Source organism: Pteropus medius, unplaced genomic scaffold (genome assembly GCF_902729225.1).
Source record: "Pteropus medius unplaced genomic scaffold, Ma_sr-lr_union100, whole genome shotgun sequence".
Taxonomy (NCBI): domain Eukaryota; kingdom Metazoa; phylum Chordata; class Mammalia; order Chiroptera; family Pteropodidae; genus Pteropus; species Pteropus medius.
The window spans coordinates 490,695-508,073 of NW_024348531.1; the positions used below are offsets into that span (position 1 = coordinate 490,695).

Consider the following 17,379-nt stretch of genomic DNA (forward strand, 5'->3'; position numbering starts at 1 on the left):
CTTCCCTTTGAACAAAAGCTCATTGAAAACAGAGATGATAAGCAGGACCACAGAGAGGTTTTCTTCTCTCCATGATTAGTTGTGTTTCCTAGTACACATGAGAAGAGTATTTTCATTTAGATAATTTTCTTCCCTCCTATCTAATTCAAATGATTAGATATTTTTAAATATTTCTAATTATTCGTGGAATTTTAAAGTATGAATGCCCTTAATGACCTAAATCTCTATAAAGAAATTATAGAATAATTACGCTTTTATCTTGTACATTCTAGAGTCTAGTTCTATAATTGATTATTATTTGGCTCAGTAGTAGACCTCCTTGATAGACAAATCAAACTTTGTGATTCTTCACATTTGTGTAAATGGAAATAAAATTGAAATATTTTTCTTTCTATTACATTTTAGACTTTCAAATGTTATTCTTTTTTAAAAACTTAGCTTTTCTAGGCGATTATAACCATATAGGATGGAAATAATGCCCTTTCATTTTCATGGTAAAATTTTATTGGTTTTGGAGTGAATCCTGTTGTATGGGGCATTTAGAGAAGAGATCTTAACATATGTTAATCACTAACTTTGTGCAAGATGCTGAGTCCAGGTCGGCCTGTTACCCTACCTACCTTTCATTCCTAAGACTGTCCCTCAGGTCATACTTCTGACTCTCTTCTGTACAAGAGTCCTTTAAATATTTGGATTCATTACTGCCTGCATGTATGCTTTTATCTTTTCTACCAGACAGTTACCTTCTCAAGGCCAGAAACTATTTTATTTATCCTCATGTTTCTCCATATTTTTCATAGTTCTTGGTACTTAGTAGGGGCTCAAATATTTATTATAAATTTGAATATTATAATATTCAAATTTATAATAAATATTTGAGCCCCTACTAAGTACCATTTGAGTCCCTAATTATCCTGACCTCTTTCCCTCTAAACATACATCAGTGCGTCTGTCCCCTTTAAGCTATGTTCCTGGTATATTCTGTCCTCCTACTTTGAAAAAATATACCTGTACAATAACACAACTTTATATGAATGAAAGTTGGAAGATTATCAAAGATTACCTAGTATTATTATTGAGCATGTCAGAGTTTTCTGTTATTATAACTGAAAACTGCATTTATTTTGTCGCTCAAATTGTTTCAGCTTTTGCCATTAGGAGCTCTTTCAGTTGGCTTCTGTATCCCTTTGGTATATTCCCAGCAATTTATTTTGAGCGCCTCCTTACTTTCTGGCACCACAGGATGGATGCTCCAGGCTCATCATGTATTCCCTGCTTCATCCCTAAAATCAGCCATTTCAGTGAAGATCCCTGGGTCTTTTTATTGGAGAACGGTATTAGAAACCAAGATTTGTTCTGTCAGTGACCAGAGTTAGGAAATAAATGTATGTATATTAACCTCTATATACATACATGTCTGTATTCTTTCTACTTTGACTCGTTAGTTTCTATGTTAAGCTAAACAGGAATCCCTACTGATGTCTCAGACTCTAATTCAGAACTACGTGGTTCATTCTAGCCTTTCCGCCTTACTTATCTGTAACCTCCCATTCTAATGGTGAGAAACCTGGCTCCTAACATTCACCATCTTTTTACTTATTTTTTCAGTCCCACTGTACATGTACAGTAGTATCAGAATTGTTAACCAGTATCTTCATGAGAAACAGCATTACCTATTACAGGGCTTATGTACAGTTCCTTTTGTTTTCTCTTACAGTTTCCATTCATCTCCATAGTTATTTAGATCCCTTTTCCCCCCATCCTCTCCAGTGAAGTTATATTTATACATTTGCAATACAATTAATTTGTCATAGTTTGCATTTCATGGTGGACCCCGCCCCCCAAGTCGATGTTCTAAAATTTGCATTTTAAAATTAAGATTCACTCTTTGTGCTCTAAATTTCTGTGGGTTTTGAGAAATGGATGACATCAGTATCCATCACTATAGTTCTATACAAAATAGTTTCATGGCCCTAAAAATGGTCTAACATGTTAGAAACATAACCAGTTTATATTCTGTGAGAAATATTAAGTCCAACTTAAAATTTTTTCTTTCATGAATTTTGCTTTTCGTGTTTATTGTACTTAAATACTCATCATCAAACTCAAAGTCATGCAGATTTCCTCCTACGTTTTCTTCTAGAAATTTTACAGTTTCTGCATTTTACATTTTAGGTCCGTGATCCATTTTGAGTTGTTTTTGTGTAAGGTATGAGCTCAGTCCAATGTCTAACATCATTTGTTGAAGACTATTCTCTCTCCATTGAATTGTGTTTGTACCTTTGTCAAAAATTAGCTATATTTTGACAAAATTAGCTATATTTTGACAAAAATTAGCTATATTTTGACAAAATTAGCTATATTTTGACAAAAATTAGCTATATTTTTGTGGGTCTGTTTCCAAGCTCTTTATTGTTTCACTGTTCTTTTGCCTCTCTCTGTTCATTACTATAGCTTTATAGTAAGTGTTGAAATCAAGTAATATAAATCCTCCAACTTTGTTCTTTTCCAAAATTGAATTGGCTATCCTAGTATCTTTGCTTTTCATATAAATTTTAGAATAAGCTTATACATGTCTACTAAAAACCTGGCTGGATTTCGGTAGGAATTGCAGTAAGCCCATAGCTCAGATGGGGAGAATTAATGTCTTTACAATGTTGAGTCTTCCAATGCAAGAACACACATCTCTTTGTTTATTTAGATTTTCTTTTATTTCTTTCATCGGTGATTTCTAGTTTTTTATACACAGGTCCTGTAAATATTTTGTTAGATTTATACCTAAGGACTTCATTTTGGATGCTATTATAAATGTATTATTTTTTTTTAATTCAAATTCCAAGTATTCACTGCTCGTATGTAGGAAAACAGTTCACTTTTGTAAATTGACTATGTACCTTTTAACCTTGCTTAAGTCACTTATGTACAGGAGTTATTTGGTAGATTCTTTGGGTTTTCTGTATAAACAATAAGTTGTCTGTGAATAAAGACAGTTTTATTTCTTTGTTTTCAATTTGTATACCTTTCATTTCCTTTTCTTGTCTAATTACACTAGCTAACACTTTTAGTATGAAGTTGAGTTATAAGTGGTGTAAGAGAACATTCATGCCTCATTCCTGATCTTAGGGGAAAACTTAACATCTCACTATTAATATGGTATTAGCTGTGATTCTCTTAAATAGTCTTTATTAGATTAGAGAATTCCCATCTATTCTTAGTTTTTTGAGAGTTTTATTATAAATAGATGTTGAACTCTGTTTCTGCTGCATTTATTAATATCACATGATTTTTCTTGTTCAGTCTATTAAATGATGAATTCCATTGATTGATTTACAGAAGTTAAATTAGTCTTGTATTGTTGAAATGAACTCCACAGGATCATGATGTATTATCTTTTTTATATGTTGCTGGATTCGTTTTGCTAACATTTACATCTAAATTAATGAAAATTACTGGTTTATTGTTTTCTTTTTTGTAATATATTTATTTTTGGAATAGGTCGAATGAGCTGGCCTTAGAAAACGAGTTGGGAAGTGATTGATCTCTCTTCTGTTTTCTGTTTTCTGGAAGAGATTGTAAAAGTGGTATAATTTCTTCCTTAAATGTTTGGAAAAATTCACCAGTGAAACTATCTGAGCCTCGTGTTTTTTTTTGGGGGGGGCGGTGAAGGGGGGTTCCTACTAATTTCTTTTTTAGATATGAGTCTGTTCATATTATCTATATCTCCTTGAGTGAGTTTTGGTAGTTTGTGCCCTTTAAGGATTGGTCTATTTTATCTAAATTATCAAATTTATGGGCATAGACCTATTCGTAGTATTCTCTCATATTTATTTGATGACTGATGTCTGTAGGATTAGTGTGATGACCCCTATTTTTTTCCCTGTTATTTGGTAATTTGTGTCTTCTCTTTTTTTTCCTGATTTGGCTAGAGTTTTATCATTTCCTTCCTTCCTCTTGCTTTAGGTTTAATTTATTTTTCTAGTTTCTTAAGTTAGAAGTTTAGGTTATTGATTTTAGATCTTTCTTTTTTTCTAAAATATGCATTTAATACTATAAATTTCTCTCTAAGCACTACTTTAGCGGCATCTTATAAATTTTGATGTGGTCTTTTAAAAAATTAATTGCAGTAAAATACTCATAACATAAAATTTACCATCTTAATAATTTTTATGTGTACACTCCAGTGGTGTTAACTATAGTCACATTGTTATATAAGAAAAGTTGTATTTTCATTTTTATTTAGTTCAAAATATTTAAAAATTTCTCTTGAGACTTCTTAACTGATGTGTAATTTAGAAGTATGTTGTTTAATTTCCAAATATTTTGAATTGTCCAACTATCTTTCTATTCTTGATTTCTAGTTTTTTCCTGATATACTCTGAGAACATACTTAGTATGGTTTCTTTCTTTTACATTTGTTGAAATATGTTTTATGTACCAGAATGTGGTCCATCTTGGTGAATGTTTCATGTGAGCCTTTGTTGTTAGATGGAATAGTCTATAAATTTCAACTAGACCAAGTTGATTGAAGTGCTGTTCAGGTCATCTGTGTTCTTACTGTTTTTGTACCTGCTTGATCAATCAGTTATTTGGAGAAGGGTGTTGAAGCCTCCTACTATAAAAAGTAGATTAGTCTATATCTCCTTTCAGTTCTATCAGTTTTGCTTTATGTTTATAAAGTTTATGTTTTTAGTTCTTCCATTTTGGTGTATGATACATTTTGAATTAATTTTTGTATGTACTATGAGAGATCATTTGAGGTTCATGTTTTTGCATATGGCTATTCAATTCTAGAACATTTTGTTGAAAAGAAGATACTTTTTCTACTTCATTGCTTTTGCATTTCTGTCAAAAATAAATTGTCCAGTAGGTGTGGGTATCTTTCTGGACATTCTTTTTTGTTCCATTGCTCAATTTATCTGCTTTAAGCTACTTCCTCACTGTTTTTATACTGTTGCTTAAAATCAGGTAGTGTTAAGACTGATAAGTTTTTTCCAAAGTTGTTTTGGCTACTGTAGATCCTCTACATTTCCATGAAAGTATTATAATTGGCCTATCAATTTCTATAAAAAGCCTTGTGGTATTTTTGTTGAGATTGTGTTGGATCTGTAGTTCATTATGGGAAGAATTGAAATCTTAACTAGTTTTCTGAATTATGACACAGTAGATCTTGCCATTTTTTTAGGTCCTCTAATTTTTCTCAGAAGTGTTTTATAGTTTTCAGTATGCAGCCTTTTCACATCCTTTATCAGATATATTCCTAAATATTTCATACTTTTTTATGCTATTGTAAATGTGTTTTTAAGTTTTAATTTCATAATTTTTCCTTGTTATATAAAAATATGATTAATTTTGTACATTGATCATGTAAATCACAATCTTGCTAAATCTTGTTAGTCTAGTAGGGTTTTTTGTGGATTGTATCGTATGTTCTATGTAGATAAATGTCATCTCTGAATAAACACAATTTTACCTCTTTTTTCCAATATGGAAGATTTTTACTTTTTCTTGCATTATTGCTTTGGCTAGACTTCCACACTATATTGAATGAGAGTGGTGAGAGTGGACATGTTTGTCTCGGGGGGAAATACATGGAATTGAATGAAATTATAACATCAGAAATTTGTGGACTATACCTAAAGCAGAGTGTAAAGAGGGTGCAAGACTATTCAATATTTGAAAATCAGTCAGTATAATTCACCCTGTTACAGGTTAAAAAAAACAAAAACACACAATTATATCAGTTGATGCAGAAAAAGCATTTGACACAGTTCAGCAATGACTCATTACTAAAAAACTCAGAAAATTAGGAATAGAGGGAAACTGCCACAACTTGAAAAATGGCATTTTTTTCTTACAGAAATAAAATTAAAATTCAATTTAAACTTTGAGACCTACAATTATTTTTATATCTCAATCTTATATCTTGCCAATTTGCCGAACTCATTTGTTAATTCTAATAGTTTTTCTTAATGGAGTCTTTAGAATTTTCTAAATCTACCATCACATCATCTGTGAATAGAGGTTTTACATCTTCCTTTCCTATATGGAAGCCTTTTTTTTTTTCTTGCATTATTGCAATGGCTGAAACCTTCATTACAATGTTGAATGGAAGTGGTGAGAGTTCATATTCTTGTCTTGTTCCTGATCTTGGGGGAAAGCCCGCCATCGTTCACTGTTGATCCTCTTATTGTAAAATGTCTTTCTTTTGTCTTTAGTAACATTTTTTTTGTCTACCAGTATTTTGCATATTATTAATGTGGCCACTTCAGCTCTATTTTGGTTACTGCTTGCATATTTTTCCAATCTTTTTCTTTCAATTGGTTTGTGTCTTTGAATCTAAAGTGTATCATTTGTAGACAGCATATAGTTGAATCATTTTTTTTTTATTTTGATGGAATCCAACTTATGCTTTTTTATATTAAGCATTCTGGGTCCATTTTGTTAAAAGACTTTGTTTAAAGGCTTTATTTTTTAGAGCATTTTTAAGTTCACCAGAAGATTGAGAGGAAGGTACAGAGACTTCCCACCTGTCCTCACACATGCATAGTCTCCCCCATTATCAATATCACTCACCAGAATGGTACTTTTATTACCAAGGATGAACCTACATTGACAGATCATAATCACCCAAATTGTATAGTTTACCTTAGGGTTTACTCTTGGTGTGGTGTACATTCTATGAATTTAAACAAATGTATAATGACATTTATCTATCATTGTAATATCATGCAGAGTGTTTTCACTGCCCTAAAAATCCTCTGTGCTTTGTCTTTTCATCCCTCCCTCTTCCTATCCCAGAAACCACTGACCTTTTTTTTATTATCTCTGTGGTTTTGCCTTTTCCAGAATGTCATATAGTTGGAATCATGCAGTATGTAGCTTTTTAAATTTAGCGATATGCATTTCTTTACTTGGTCATATGCATTTATGTTAAATGGCTTGATAGCTCATTTTTTAATGCTGAATAATATTTAATTATCTGAGTGTGCCACAGCTTATTTATCCATTCACCTATTGAAGGGCATCTTAGTTGCTTCCAGGTTTTATGAGTAAAGCTGCTGTAAATATTTCTGTGCAAGTTTTTGCATAGTTTTTACTTCCTTTGGAAAAATACCAAAGAGTACAGTTCCTGGATGATATGGTAAAAATATGTTTAGTTTTTTTTTTTTTAAGAAACTACCAAACTGCCTTCTAAAGTGGCTATACCATTTTGCATTTCTACCAACAATATATGAGAGTTCCTATTGCTCCACATTCTCACCAGCATTTGATGTTGTCAGTTTTCTAGATTTTGCCATTCTAATAGATGTATAATAGTGTCTCGTTGTTTTAATTTGCATTTCTCTAATGACATATGATGTGGAGTATCTTTTCGTATACTTATTTGCCATCTGTATTTCTTCTTTGGTGAGGTATCTGTTAAGATCTTCGCTCCATTTCTTAATCAGGTTGTTCTCTTATTGTTGAATTTTAAGAGTTTTTTGTAAATTTTGGATAACAGTCCATTATCAGATGCGTTTTTTGCAAATATTTTCTCCCTAACTGTGGCTTGTCTTCTTATTCTCTTGACATTTTCTTTAGCAGAGCAGAATATTTTAATTTGCATTAAGTCCAGCTTATTAATTATTTCCTTCATGGATTGTGTCTTTGGTTTTGTATCTAAAAAGGTGTCACCATACCTAATGTCATCTAGGTTTTCTTTTATTCTGTATTCTAGGGGTTTTATAGTTTTGCCTTTTACATTTAGGTATATTATTTATTTGAATTAATTTTTGTGGAAAGTGTAAAGTCTCTGTCTAATTTTTTTTTTTTTTTTTGCCTGTGGATGTCCAGTTGTGCCTGCACCATTTATTTAAGAGACTGTTTTTTCTTTATTGTTTTGTCTTTGCTCCTTTGTCAGACATCACTTGACTGTATTTATATGGATTTATTCCTGGGTTCATATTCAGTTCCATTGACCTACATGTCTTTTCTTTTGCCAATACCACATTGTCTTGATTGCTGTAAGTTTATAGTAAGCCTTGAAGTTAGTGTGAATCATCCAGCTTTGTTCTTCTCCTTCAATTTTGTGCTGGTTATTCTAGCTCTTTTGTGTCTACATACAGACTTTAGAATCAGTTTGTTGATGTCCATAAAATAACTTGCCAAGATTTTGGCTGGGATTACATTAAATCTGTAGATTAAGTTGGGAAGAACTGACATCTTGACAATATTAAGTCTTCCTATCCATGAACATGGAATATCTCCTCATTTATTTAGTTCTTTTTTTAATTTTGTTCATCAGAATTGTGTAATTTTCCTCACATAGATCTTATATGTATTTTGTTAGATGAATTAGTTTTTAAATTCATTCTGCCAATTTGACTTTTGGTTGAGTATGTAATCCATTTACATTTAATGTAATGACTGATAAATTAGGATTTATACCTGCCATTTTCCTATTTGTTTTTTTATAAGTCTTATGTCTTTTGTATTTCTTTATTCCTTATTCTTGCCTTCTTTTTTGTTAGCTGTTTTTGATTATCCCTTTTTAATTCCCTTTTTGTTTCTTTTTTATATATTTTGAGTTATTTTCTTAGCGCTTATGCTGTGAATACAATTAGCATCTTAACCTAAACAGTCTAGTTCAGTTTAATACCAGTTTAATTTCAGTACTATATAAAAATTTTCTTTCAACATACTTCCATTCCCTTCTCCCACTTTTATACTGTTACCCTCATACAATTTAATTTACATCTTTATACATTATATGCTCATCAACTCATTTTTATGATTATTGTTTTAGGCAGGTATTTTTGAAAACATATCAAGAAAAGAATTATATTTAAATATATTTTATAATACCTGTTTAGCTAGGTTTTTGGAGCTTTTTGTGTGGATTGGAGTTACCTTTTAGTGTCTTTTATTTCAGCTTGAAGGGCAGGTCTACTAGCAACAAATGTTCTCTGGGTTTTGTTTCTTTTTAAATCTAGAGATGTCTTTATTTCTCCTTTATTTTTTAAGGAGAGTCTAGCTGGATGTAGAATTCTTGGTTGAGCATCTGTTTCTTCCAACATTTAGAAAATGGTCATCACACTGTCCTCCATCTTTTATGAAGTACCCACAACCCTCCTCCCTATAGTACTCTATTCATGGTCATATCTTTAGGCTAAAACTTCCTCAGCTCAGTTTTAGTTGCCTTTTTACTTTCATCTGCTTGCTTTCTTCCAAAAGCTCAATGAGATAACTAGTCTATTGATAACCTCCTCCTGCTCTTTGTTCTGTGGGCTTTTTAAAAAAATTTCTTTTCACCAGATTCTTTGGAGGAAGAGGAAGCTAGAGTGTGAGCTCAATTCACTTCATTAAACCAAATGTTTTATGTATCTTTTATGAAAGTTCTGATCTAAGCCTGTGCAGTCACATGAGCCACACAATGCCTATGTTTTAAGTCACCAAGACTCGTCCCCCAAGTACTTGAGATATTCACAGAATAGCTGTTTCACAGAATAGCTGTTTCTTAGAGAACTATTTGAGGAATTGAAGTAGAAAATATTGTTATCCTTCCTAGTCTATAAATTAATGGAAATAATAAAGTGAATAACAAACTCTCCTCTACCCAGTATTTTAAGTTTTTCATGTCGAACTAATTCTAAACAGTATGTCACAAAATATGTATTAAAAGATGAACATTTATATAACTGCAATATTTATACTTTTATGAAAAGGATTATTTAGATAATGAACATCCGTTGGTTAGGAATCCAAATTATGGTCTTGAAAATGGTGTAGTATCTGATGCTTAGCCAAAAAATGGCTTCTGTGGGGAGTCTTTCTTCTTGCTGATATCATTTGCATAGCAATGCCCTAATTTCAGGTGATGCATTTGGCTTAAAATAGAGTTTCAGTAGGAACATTAGTACCCAGGCCTCACCTAGGAATATGAAGCTCTTTCTAGATTTGATTGGTGATGTGGAGCTTCTGAATGTATTTCAAGATTTTGTGAATATTGTCCCAGGGGCTGTAAAAATGCTTTGTTGTTTGACAGCTAAAGAGAACCAAGGAGACACACCTTCACAATAACCTGTATGAATACCTACTTTTAAGTAAATGCAAACTATTTACCTAATCCAGTGGTTCTCAGAGCATCAATATCACTGAAAACCAATTGGAAATGCGGATTCTCAGCCCCACCCAGGCCTACCGAGTAGAAATTTTGTGGTGTGGTCCTATAGTCTGGATTTTTAAGAAAGCCCTCCACGTGGTTCTGTTGGTGTTAAATTAGTAATTGTTGACCTCTTAATGAGTTTAGAAGTATCTGGTGGTGATGTTGATATGAGGTTGATTTAAACCTATAGGAGTAATTAGCCAGATATGGCTGTTTGTGGGAAAAGATGAGGAAATATGGAAATCTTGCTTGTGAAAATCCGCTTCACCTATTGTTAGCATATTACCCATCTGCTTTGTCATGTGTTTTCTGAGGAATCTGGACCAAGTGGAATATTTCTTTAAATGATGAAATTGCAAGCATCTTGCTGTAATGTTGTTTTTCTCTGATATGTGACAAGTCTCCTGAGAGTGGAAAACCCTCCCTAAGGTATATTTAAGGTGTGAGATCACAGAAGCCAGTGAAGGCCATAGTGAACTGCCAGAGGTGTGTATCCAAGGCAGCCCTTAATACTTTCTCTGAGGACTTAGCTCGTTAGGCTGGAGGGGAACCAAAAAAAGAAAAGGGTTTTTTTGTTTGTTTGTTTGTTTTTGTTTGTTTGTTTCTTTCTTTTTATACAGTAAAATTATTTAAATTGAACCCAGATGTAGTTTAACATAAGGGAGTTAGGGGGGAAAAAAAGAAAAATCTCTGCTTACAATATAGCACATTATAAAACCCCAGTCTTTTGAAGAAGATGTAACTGAAATAGACGAGATTAACTCCCACTCACTCTGGTGAGGAGAAAAGAAAAATTAAAATGAATATATTAAGGAGAAGATTATTTTTATTTCAATATTTCCATTATATTTTCTCCAATTACATGCTGAATAGAGTTCTTTACTGCTACTAAAACTCCAAGATAAAGTTTAAAAAGAGTGGATTGTGGAAGATAAAGGCAGTTCTCTTTTGCTGGGTGGAGGATAGGTTTTCCAGACAGAAACAGAGAAGATGAGACATTAAGTGTCTGGGGAGGTATGTAGTTCTGAGTGAATCAACAATGATAAGTCCCCAGAGGCTCTACCCTTTGTCAAATTTCTCTTTCTAAACTGGATAGTATAAAAAGATTCTTTATATACTGCTTCTTGAGAGGCCACGTGTGTGTGTAGAGGATAGTGGGGAAGCAGAGGAATGAGAGAAGAAAGTAACATCTTGAAAATTCTTGCTAGATGTTGTAGAATTTCAGAGTTTGAAGAGACCTTAAAGATCACCTGATCCTAACTTTTAATGAACAAATGAATAAATGATAAGAATGAGGCTCAGAGAGAAGAAATTAATTTCTTTCATTCATGTATAGCAAGGTGGACAGAACCATGTCTAGAATTTGGATTTCCTCCCAGGCCAGAGCCAGACCCCTAAACTGAGCAGCCACACTTTCGGTGAGTGAAAGTGATCTGAAGACAGACACCCAGGTGCAAATACAGACTCTCCCTGGTATCTGTATGGCTCTGAACAAGTTGCTTAATGTCCCTATGCCTCATTTTCTGTGTATATAAAAGATGATTATACCTAGCTTTTAATGTAGTTATGAGGATTAAGTGAGAGAAAGTGGGGTGAGTCACCCAGTGGAGCAATTGGCATTCCCTTTCTGTACCCACTGCCCTTTAGCTTAGACTTGACTCTTTACCATGACCAGGCTTAGCTAGTTTTCCAGAGCCTCTCAGCTTCTACCATGTTAGTCTTCCCTGGCCTAGTGCTGTGAGTGCCAAATCCAGGCAGTGCTGAGTCACTGCCCACAGCAGAGTTGGGTGCTCACGCTATTCTGCTCAGCACATTTATATCCCCCCAACCCCTCTTGCATACAGCTCAAGTAGTCTCCGAAGGTCAGGACCCAAACACTGACAAGTCTTTTCTTGAATTTGATCGAGGAATCCAGATGCTTGTTCTGATTAGAAAAAAATTATAGATAACTGACTCCCATCGACCATGTCATCTACCCCAGTTTTCAAGAAAAGGTGTTTTTAAAAAATGTTGCCTGCTTGCCCTAGAGGTAATTTGAGGAGAAAAGGGATTTTATATTCAGAGGTGAGGACATTTTGGTTTAAAAGAAATGTTTTGTTTTACTACATAAAGAATCATAAGGAGTGCTTAAATTCTTTAATGATAAACTACTACTATAATATTAAGAAACTTTTATAGTATCCGAGCCACTGGATAAATCTTCAGTCAGCAGTTTGTGAAGAGGGAATATAAATAAAATATGTAGTCAATATCAAGGGAGGCAAACTGTTGCAGGCATTGGAGATATAACGGTTGACAAAGCAGACAGAAATCTTTGCCTTCATGGAGCTTACATTCTAATAGGGGAAGGCTGACAATAAATGGGATAAGTAAGTAAATTACATAATGTGTTAGATGTATTTTCTTTATAAGTCCTGAGGAGAGAAGTGAAACAGGGAAGGGGAGCTTATTTAAATTGTAAATAGGATGGCTATAAGGATTTGAAGAGAGAGATGATGTGACCCAGCTGAAGTTAACAAGATTATTCTGACTGCTGTGTTGAGAACAGACTGAAATATGGACTAGGTTTGAATTAGGTCTGTATACAGACTTTCAGGTAATCAATGACCACTGGGCAGATATTCTCAGAGACGTTAATAAATGTGCCTAAGATCACACAGATAGTAAGTGCCAACAACTCTATTGAAAACATGTTTGGATTTTTTAACCTCATGTTCAAGCTAGCTGCTTTTGTGTTTCTCTTAGGAGAGAAGAGGCTAAAATGTGTGAGGGGCTGTGTTCTTAATATTTGTTTTTGGCACAGCAGTAAATGAAGATTTAGATGAAGGATCAGCAAATTATCTGCACAAAGCAAAAAGATTTAAAAATCTTATTGTGGATGTAGAGATCTGAGAAGTTTCTTCCAAGCAAAGGAATTATAAATGGCACAGAATCTAGTGAGGCTGAGTTAAAACACATAGAGTAACATGAAGTTCTTTTTGTTTAATGCGAGGTCTCTATTGTTAAAAGGCTGTGTGTATAGTGGTTTAGAGCACAAACTCTAGAGCTGAACTCTGTGGATTTTCAAATCTCAGCTCCACTACCTAACAGTTCTGTGACTTTAGGCAAATTATTTGACTTTTCTTTGCCTTAGTTTCCTAATCTGTAAAATGGAGTCATATATAAAACTAAACATGTTCTTGCCATATAATCCAATAGTCTTGCCCTTTGGTATATACCCAAAGAAGCTGAAAAATGTTACGTCCACATGAAAACTCTCACACAGATGTTTACAGCAGTTTTAACCATAATTGCCAAAACTCATAAGCAACAAAGATGTCCTCAGTAGGTGAATTAATAAATAACTGTGGCACATCCAGACGATGGAATATTATTCAGAATAAAAAAAAATTGTGCTATCAAGCTGAGAAAAGACATGAAAGAGTTCTAAATGCATTTTAATAAGTGACAGAAGCCAGTCTGAAAAGGCTATATATTGTATGATTCCAATTCTGACATTCTGGAAAAGGCAAAACTATGGGAACAATAAAAATATGTGTGGTTGCTGAGGAGAGAGGTGGTAGGGCAAGGGAATGACCAAGTGGAACACAGAGGATTTTTAGGGCAGTGAAAATATTCTGTATGATACATGTCATTATACAATCATACAATGGTAGATACATGTAATTATACAATTGCTAAAATCCATAGAATGTCCAATACCAAGAGTGAACCCTAATGTAAACTATGGACTTTGGGTGAGAATGATGTGTCAATGTAGGTTCATTGATTGTAATAAATGGATATGGGGGAGGCTGTGCATGTGGAGGTGGAGCAGGGAGTATATGGGAAATCTCGGTACCTTCCACTCAGTTTTGCTATGAACCTAAAATTGCTCTACAAATAAACTATTTTTTAAAAATGGGAATAATAGTAGTACTCAGTAGTGTTGTGGTAAGGATAATATGAGTTAATACATTTAAAGCACTTGGAACAGTGTCTGGCATAGAGTATGCTTATGTTATTAGTTATTATTATATTATTCATTAACATAAAAATATATAGCTTTCATAGGTTCACTCATATACTTGGGCTTCCATCTCTGTTTTTCCCCATAAATATTTAAGTTTTTCAACCTCAAATTCTTCTACTATAATTGCTATGTAGAATCTAATCATATTGACAGCATTTCTTTAATGTGGGCAGAGGGCCTCCTACATCAGAATAAACTAGAGTCTTTTTGTAATACAGATTGTTGTTACATTCCTCACCAGAGTTACCAACTCAGACATTTTGAGGATGGGGCCAAGGAATTTGCATTTTCCACAAGCACCCAAAGAGATTCTGATGCAGGTTGGATTGCTAGTGCTTTGAGAGTCTGGGCCTGATTACACTACACTTCTGACATCCCAGGCACTTCTTCATACAGTCCCCACAAATTCTCACCAAAAGTACACATGTCGATTTTGGCAGAACACTGTGTGTCTGGGAGATGGAAAGGAAAATAGTGACCTAAGAACTCAGTTTATCTCAGAACCCAGCCTGTTATGTGAAACAACTTTTTTTGTGAAGTGGAACATATTTTATGTCAAACTCTTACTTCGTGACAACTCTTCTTAACAGCATGAGTAATAGTTCATTGCTGTTCTAAGTTTTAAGTATTAAAAGTGAGCATGTGATTAATCCTAAACAATTGAGTCATTTTGAGGGACTTTTGGGGATAAAAGAAACTATAGGATAGAGTGAGCAAAATATCTGTCATTAGCAACAGGACATGAAATTAAATAGTATGTGATGGTGCATCAAAAGGACAGGATTACTAGCCAAACTCTTTTTCTCCTGACTATACAACCAGGCACATGAAGTAAGTTTAGTTGTGAGTAAAGGTAATGTTTCCATAAATCTTGAAGAGCTCAACCATTACTAACTACTAGCAGGACTGTTATACATGTAATGAAGCCAATACTGTATAAATACTTATAAAAATAAGAGGGAAATGAAATGAATACAGACTAAGAAGGGAAAGAAACAAAAATATATTATCGATATTGCTTTGCAAATTAAACTAACAATCATTTATTGGACACCTATGTGCCAGACATTGTACTAGAAGCGTGCACGCACACACACATGATCCCTCTACCCTCACATCAGCCTAAGAAAGTAGTTATAATAATCCTCATTTCACAGAAGAGAAAATTGAAGCTCAAAATGGTTCATATAGCTGATAGTGAACAGAGTCAGGATTTAAATAGAACTTCTGACAGTACTAACCTAATTGAGTTGTACATAATTGATCAGCAGTTATATATAATGGGACTATAAATTCATGTTTTTATGTAAAGTCGATCACAATAACATTCTGGCAGAGTGCCCCTGGATTTGAGTTATTTGAAGAGGGCCAAGGGCGATTTCTGCTTTCAACAAAGATAAAATTGAGAGAGACAAGAATCACCCTCCTGGCCTTAAACTTGAAAACCAAACAAAATATATATAAATGGGTTTTGGACATTGGGAAGCAAGCAGCTCAAGACTGTGATCTCGGAGAAAAGAAACAAACACAGTAAGCCTAAGATTGTACTAGCCGCTCCCTGGAAGCAGTTTCTAGGCTATAGTGCAGGGAGAGGGCCCTAAGCAGAGCCTGCTCAGAGATGTACAGAGAGCCAGGGTAGCTGGAATGTGCAGTGTAGGGTACTGGAGAGAAGGGAGTAGCACAAAGAGCGAGCTCCGGAGACATGCAGGGGTCCTCAAGTCTTTGCTGGCCTAAGGTGTTTACTTGGGTACTGATGTGTGCAAACTACCCGAGGCCAGGGAAAGACACAGGAAGGAGCAGAGAGAACATTTTCCAAGGTTCTCAGAGGACTGGAAATAGTTCATGTTACCACCAGCCAGAGAAGAAAGGCCTCAGGATACCCAGAGCAGCAGGTGGAAGCCTCAGAAAGATATTGCCTTAACAGTGGGGCTAAATTAGCCTTAAAATGAAGGCTGCTCTGGAGTTGCCATACTGATTTCAAATAACAAGGAAAAGAAGTCAGTACTGAGACCTGTTGAATAAGTAATGGGGATTTCCTTGAAGATAGAAGGATTAACTAGGGTACAACAGGATGAAAGTGTGACAGGTACTTGTTTAATTTGTAGATCAGTGGAACTGAGGCTGCTAGACTTTTAGATGAAGGCAAGTGATGAGCAACCAACCACAAGAAGAATGAAGAAGACTCTGTACTGTATGCTTCTGAGGGCCCTACAGATATAAGTAGGGCTGATTTTCTCTTTTAGCTCTTAGACTTTGACAGGTCTTCAAATGTTGTTTCTGCAGCTAATGCTTATTGTATCTCAGATCTTTGAAAATTGGTAATTTAACTCTAAGCATATGTAGTAACTCGGGTAATTAGACCTTTCAAGCTTTCTATTCTTCCACTGTTTCCTGGATTAGGAGGATTGCTTTTTCACAAAAAGCATATATTCGTGTTGTTTGATAAAAACATATTTAAGCTCTACAAATGTAGATAATTTACAAGTAAAGTGAGTTTTTTAATTTTTAAAAGTGTAGTCACAGTATAGTAGGATACATGATATTCTTTGAAGACGAGTCATATTTAATTTTGTAGATTATTACACTTTAGCAGTAGTACTATCAATCTGCAACAAAGGGACAACATTTAACAACCCAAAATGGGAGATATTAAATCGAGATTTATATCTCGTATCGGAGAAAGCTTTTCTTACTATGGCACTAGAACCAGAAAAGTCAAAGGAAAAATATTACAGGTTATACTCCACAAAAGGTAAGAATTCTAGGCAAAACCCACCATTAATATAATTAAGATATTATTAACTGTTAAAAAAGATATTTGACATATATGATGAAGAATTGATAGTCTTAATATAGAAAAACACCTTTCTAACTATCGGAGCTGTGTGATGACGTCACTGTTACTGTTCAAAGACGTTGCAGAGGGCATGCTCACGTCAGCTTGGTTCCACTAGAGGACTTCTAATCATGTGTTGGTCTTTCTGATGACCACCCCCCATTCAGGAACCATCCAGGAGACTACCCGGACCTTCTCGTTAAAACAGAAGATACTCCTAGTGCTCTTATCACTTAGGAATATATAATGGTTTAGTTGCTCTATGTCAGGAACTGGGGGCAGAGAAATACATACACACATACACATATACATATATACAGACATGTATATGTATATATTTCTTATTTCATAGACACATAGTAAGAACTTAAGAAACACAAGTTTTAT

The 17,379-nt window shown here is 34.1% G+C and overlaps 1 protein-coding gene across 2 annotated transcripts in view; it reads left to right on the forward strand.

Moving 5' to 3' along the window:
* The window catches only part of PTPDC1 (protein tyrosine phosphatase domain containing 1), a 57,456-nt gene that overhangs the window by 6,055 nt on the left and 34,022 nt on the right, over nt 1-17,379 (forward strand). The gene's annotated exons all lie outside the window — the stretch shown is intronic.